The following is a 6000-nucleotide window of genomic DNA, read 5'->3' as shown; positions in this document are numbered from 1 at the left end:
CTTTCTCAAATATCCCATCTTGCAGAAGCTCCCAGCTGGGTCGTTTTGCTAGGGCTTGTCACCAAAATTTGCTGCCACCAACCTAGTATCGACGGGGCTCCCCCAATCACAAGTGCTCTCGGCCCCTGAGACAGAGGGAAGGCCAGGCTTTTAGCAAGTTCCTGCCCTGGCCCCTGATTGGTCCAAATAGCACCGTTCTGATTGGTCAGAATTGCACGTTCTGATTGGTCGTTATGGAGCTGCTCTGATTGGTCACTAGAGATGCAAATGAGAATACAGCTGCAGTTCTGATTGGACTGTTTCAGAGAGGATTCCGGGAAGGCTTTTAAAAGGCTGGGCTCCTGCAGGGGGCTGGCAGCTGGGTCTGTGGTGCACAGATGCCCCCCACTGGCCCGGGCTGCTGGACTCTGCTTATGAATTAGGGCCCAACCACCCCAAGGAGACCTTCTTGGCAGGTGGTTCCGTCTTGGGGTCAACAGGTTGAATTGAACAGAGCAGCACAGACTAGAAACAACAGAACACTCTTGTCTCCCAGCTCTGGAGGCCAGAAGTCTGAGATCAAGGTGTTGGCAGAGTTGGTTCCCTCTTAGGGCTGCGAGGGAGAATCTGTTCCCTGCATCTCCCCAGGCTGGGGTTTGCTGGGAATCTTCGCATTCCTTGGCTCGTAGAAACCTCACCCTGATCTCTGTTTTCATCTACACACAGCCTTTTCTCTGTATGTGCCTCTGTCTCCAAACGACCCCTTTTTATAAGGGCACCAGTTATATGGGATTAGTTAGGGTCCACACTACCCTGGTATAACCTCATTCTAACTTAACTAGTGACATCTGCAACAACCCTGTTCCCAAACAAGGTCACGCTCTGAGGCACTAGGAGTTAAGACTTCGATATATGAATTTTGGGAGACACAATTCAACCCAACACCGGCCATCCACAAAATAAAGTCCAAATTCCTTATGTGGCATTCAAGGCCTTCTCTAACTGGCCTGGGCCTGTGTTTCCAGCCGTTTCTCTCTTACCTTTCCCCTACATGCACGTATCTGTTTCATAGGAAGGTGGAGTTTCGGAGATTAGGGAAAGAAGGGTTAGGAGGGAGAGTATTGCTTACTGAATGTTTACTAAATGCCGTGCTCACTGACGGCAGTTCCACATTCATCATGTCCTGTTACCCTCATAACAGGCATTGTGAGGCAGGCATTGTGCCCACTTTATAGATGTGGAAACTGAGGAAACTTGAATAAACTCTGCCTTGCTATATTTCAACAAGTATCACAAATGCTTTTTTCCTTTTAATAACACAGGATGGACTATTATCCAGCCTTCAAAAGAAATGCAATTCTGATTCCTGCTACAACATGAATGAACGTTGAGGGCATTATGCTAAGTGAAATAAGCCAGTCACCAAGACAAATACTATAATATTCCACTCAGATTGAAGTACCTAGAATAATCAAATTCATAGACACAGAAAATAGAATGGTGGTTGCCAGGGGCTGGGGGAGGGAGGAATGGGAAGTCATTGTTTAGTGGGGGCCAAGTGTCTCTTTGGGGTGAAGAGAAGGTTCTGGAGATGGGTGGTGGTGATGGTTGGATAACAATGTGAATGCACTTAATGCCACTGAACTGTACACTTGGGAAGGGCTAAAAAGGCAGATGTTCTGTATATTTTACCATGACAAAAATAAATAAATAAGGGAGGCCTCGCTGGTGTGGCTCAGTGGATTGAGTGTTGTCCCGTGCACCAAGAGGTCACCAGTTTGATTTCTGGTCAGGACACATGCCCAGGTTGTGGGCTCGATCCCCAATAGGGGGCGTGCAGGAGGCAGCCAATCAATGACTTTCATCATTGATGTTTCTCTCTCCCTTCCTCTCTATCTAAAAATCAATTTTAAAAACATATTTAAATAAATAAAGGGAGCCATGATAACAGGAAGTTACTTCTCCAACACAGCAGAGGGACTGATCAGAGCACCAGCCCATGAAGCTGTGTTGTGAAGCCATGAGACGGCCTGTTCAATATGCTTGCCATGTAGCAAGAGCTTCAATAACTATGGGTTAATATTATAAGCTTTCAAATCAACCAAGAATGAATAATTACTACTCTATTCCCTTGGCCATGGCAGGGACATACAAAGATTGTCAGACCCCCTGGTTCCTGCCTCCAGGAGTCCAAGGCCAGATGACTTTACAACTCCTTGCGGCCTGAGAGAGGCACACACCAAATGCCGTGGGCGTTCAAAGCCAGGGATTTGACAATTGCAGTCTTAGAGAACAAGAAAAGCCTCATTCCAGGGCCTGGGTCTGGGAGCTGTAGCCTCAGATGTGAAGTTTAAGAAAATCTGTATGTATCTCTACCCTCACTCACCCACTGTCAAGTCACTAGGGGCCTGCTTGGGACAGGCACTGGTTCCCACTCATTTTTCCTTTCCTCTTTTTTTAAGCACTTGTGCTCCATAGAGCTGATATTCCTCAATGTTTACTCTCATCATTATAAAACCCTTACCCCTCACATGTTTGTTTAACATTTTTTGCAGAGCAAAGGAGAAAGCTCTGCGGGCCTCTGCAAACAGCCACTGCCCAAAGGCAAGGGAGGAATATTCCCAAAGAAATGCTCCATCCTTTGCCGAGGCCTCACGTGGCTGCCTTTGAAGTCCACTGATTGACCAGTTGCTGAGGCCCCCATGAAGGTCATGGGGCTTGTTAGAGAAAAAGTCAGCCCACCCAGAAGCACCCACTGGGAAGTGACCGAAGCCTTGGAACAGCTCAGATGATCCACATCCCAGTGGGGCCGCCGTGCTCAGGCGACAGCAGGGCAGAAGGTTCTTCAGGACCTCTGAGAACAGGACTGGCTCTAGAGTCTCCAGGTGGCACCCAATCCAGGGATCTCCAGCAACTTCTTGGCAGGTTGGCTGCATGGTCTTTCCTGTAGCCCCTTTTCCTTGAATTAACTCTATATTGGCAAAACTCCATGGTTTTCTATAAACCCACAATTTCCCACCAGCCCTCTGTGCTCTCCTACCATGGTTCCTGACACACCCCCATTCAAGATGCAGTTCTTGGAGTTTCGAGAGCAGGCTAGGGGACAAATGAACTTGGGTTCATCTTTGGGCTCTGTCAAGCACCAGAGAAGTGTCCAAATGGAGCTCATGTTTTAAGCGGAGCACACGTGACTAGGCACCAGGGGTCTCCAGGTGGTGCCAGGTGGTCTGTGCCTGATCCTGCCTGGAGTCAGGTCACACCCTGTGCCAGGCCCTGCTCTGCTCTCTCACCCTGGAAGACGACTTCTCTGGTCAGTGAGTCTGGGACAGAGTTAGCATGGACAACCTCAGCCCTTCTGCACCCTCTCTCTCTATTAATCTCTCTTTTTCTCCCTGTGTCTCTCTCACATGTCTCTTTCTCTCTTTCCTATCTCTCTCTCTCCTCTATCTCTGTTTCTATCACTCCTTCCTTCTCTGTCCCTGCCTCCCTCCCTCTGTCCCTTCCCTAGTCACCATCGTCAAGTCTGATTCCCCAATAGAGAGTTTTACAGCCGTAATACTACACAGTTCATCTTCTGGAGCTTAAGGCATTTATACATATTATCTCATCTGTCTTTGCAGCATCGCTGTAAGGTGGAGACTTGACAGAAATCGTAAAACAAGAGGCGAGAGCTATAGAAGAACATACGTGAGGTTCAGCCCCAGAGCAGGGGGGGTGCTGGGGTCCGAGGACTGGAACCTCCCGAAAACCCACTGAGCCTCGTTTACAAACAGGGCTTTAGCAGCCCAGGCAACAAGCCTAGAAACGGGTTGAAAAAACAGAAGGCGTGCCGTGGAATCAACGCAAAGATTAACTCTGCCTGGGGCATCCTCTCTGAAGTGCCAATGTGACATTTCTGCTGAGCCTGGAGAGATGGGTAGGGTTTTTCCAGGCAGACTGAAGGGAGGACAGGAATGAGCTGGAGCAGAGTGGCCCCAATGTCCCAGCTCTTTTGGGCTCCTGGGGCTGGATAACCAGGTGGCTGAGGCAGGCAGTGGCCAGTGAGAGAGGGCTGGAGCCTTGAATGTCAGTCCACAGGGAGAGAGGGGCAGGGAGGCTTTGTAAGTGCAGGTGGGGTGGGGACCAGACGCATGCTTTGGAAAGTCTGTTCTGGTGATGTGGGCAATGAAGTGATGTGGAGGAGGAGAGGTTGGAGGGGACACAGGGCTCAGCAGAGAACCACTACTGCTGGGGTGCAGGGAGGAAACTGAGGGTCTGGATTAGAACAGGGTCGTGGGAGTAATGATGGGATGCCAGCGGCTGCCCAGCTGGAGAGGGGCTGTGGTTTGTGCTCGATGCTGTGAATGTTCCAAGGCGTTAGGACATGGCCTCGCCCACATGGTGCTTATAACCTAACCGGGGAAATGAGATCAATAGACATTGAACCATCGGAAAGCAATCGTCATTGAGAATGTAGCCCTAAGTCCAACCGAAATAAAATTTCAAAGCAAAGAAATGAATCAACAGTGGGTGAGAGTCCGAGAAGCCATCACGAGGGAGGTGGGAGCTGAAGCGAGGGGAAAAGAAAGCATTTAGATGGCAAAGAGGAGAAAGGATGTTTGGGGGAGGCCTGGAGTGGGAGCCAGTCGGGTCACCGTCCTCTCAACCTCTCAACCTGACAGCTCGCCCGGGCATCAGGGGGCTCCCACGGCCACGGCACCTGGGGAAGCTCGGGTCCGGGGACCGGTCGGTGGGAAGCTGGTGACACCGAAGACGGGGCCGGGGCGTGAAACACGGTGGTGGATGGGTGAGTGCGTGGAAGGAGGTCGGTGAGCAAACACATGGCTGGGACCAGAAAGCCAGAGGCCGGAGGCCACAGAAGAGCAAGGTCACAGAACTGCGAGTTTCCTGACGCTCTTCCTGACACTCGGCCCCGCGACTTTGGGCAAAGTCACTCACCCTCCCTTCCCAGTGCCCTTTCCTCATTAGAAAACCCGAGAAAACAGTAATTATCTGCTTCTGTTTCAGAAAGCCTTTAAAAAATTAACATTTATGGGCTGGCTTTGAAGTCCTCGGATAGGCACTGCTATGGAAATATTATTATTGTTTTCAAATATAATGTCTGCAGTCACTAGCGGCTGCTAAGAGGCCTGTTATCTCCTCCTTGGGGGTAGCTGTTTGCAAGCTGATTAATTAGAACTCCATTTTTCACACTCTTTAATTTAGATGTTAATAAATTCAATAATTTTATCCGCTTATTGTACCAGATAAGATCCTCTGGGAACAACTTCTCATTTATGACGGTGACCTGGGCAAGGAGGCTCCTTCTGTATTATGAATGCCTTCGATGTGAAGTGACAAGCATCACGCTATGAACACAGGGCTCCAGCGGGCCTCCAGTTACCAGACCCACTGCCCGACCCAACACCCTTATTAGGCTGAATTCACATTCCTACAAGAACCGCTCTGCTGGCTGGTTGAATTTTCTGTTTAATTTCTCGGCCCAGCCATACTGACTTTTTCATTTAATTGACTTTGCTTCGATCTTTGCCCAAAGGGAAAAAGATGTAGGAGCAGAGGGGGAGCGACTTCAGTTGTGTCCCTCTGTCGTTCCAGGCTGAGGCTGCCCTGCCCTGTCCTGCCCCCCAGGTAACAGGCAGATCACCTGGAAGGAGAGGCACAGCCCTCGGCTAGCAGGGGGCATGGGCACTTGCAAGTGAATCAGGGAGAGAAGTGTCTCACCCCCATGGGACAGTGGGGCACCCTTTCTCAGGTGGCTGCAGGTGAGGCCTGGGAGTCAGGGATGTGGGGCAGGAGAGGAATCCTGTCTGTTCAGGAGGGTGGCTCCCAGCCCTGCTGGAAACTCCAGCCAGCAGCCTCTCTGGGTCTAGCTCAGTCTTGGGGCCACACCGGTGATGTGCCAACGGGTGTAATCTTTGTCCAAAAGGCCAACTCCAGGCCTATCTGGGTTTGCAGGCCCCTTCACAAAGGACTACAGCCCTGTTCCAGACATCACTGTCCAACCCCTAAACTGCAGAGAGA

Source organism: Miniopterus natalensis, chromosome 21, assembly GCF_054644295.1.
Source record: "Miniopterus natalensis isolate mMinNat1 chromosome 21, mMinNat1.hap1, whole genome shotgun sequence".
NCBI classification, from domain to species: domain Eukaryota; kingdom Metazoa; phylum Chordata; class Mammalia; order Chiroptera; family Miniopteridae; genus Miniopterus; species Miniopterus natalensis.
Note: the sequence above shows the minus strand (reverse complement) of the source record.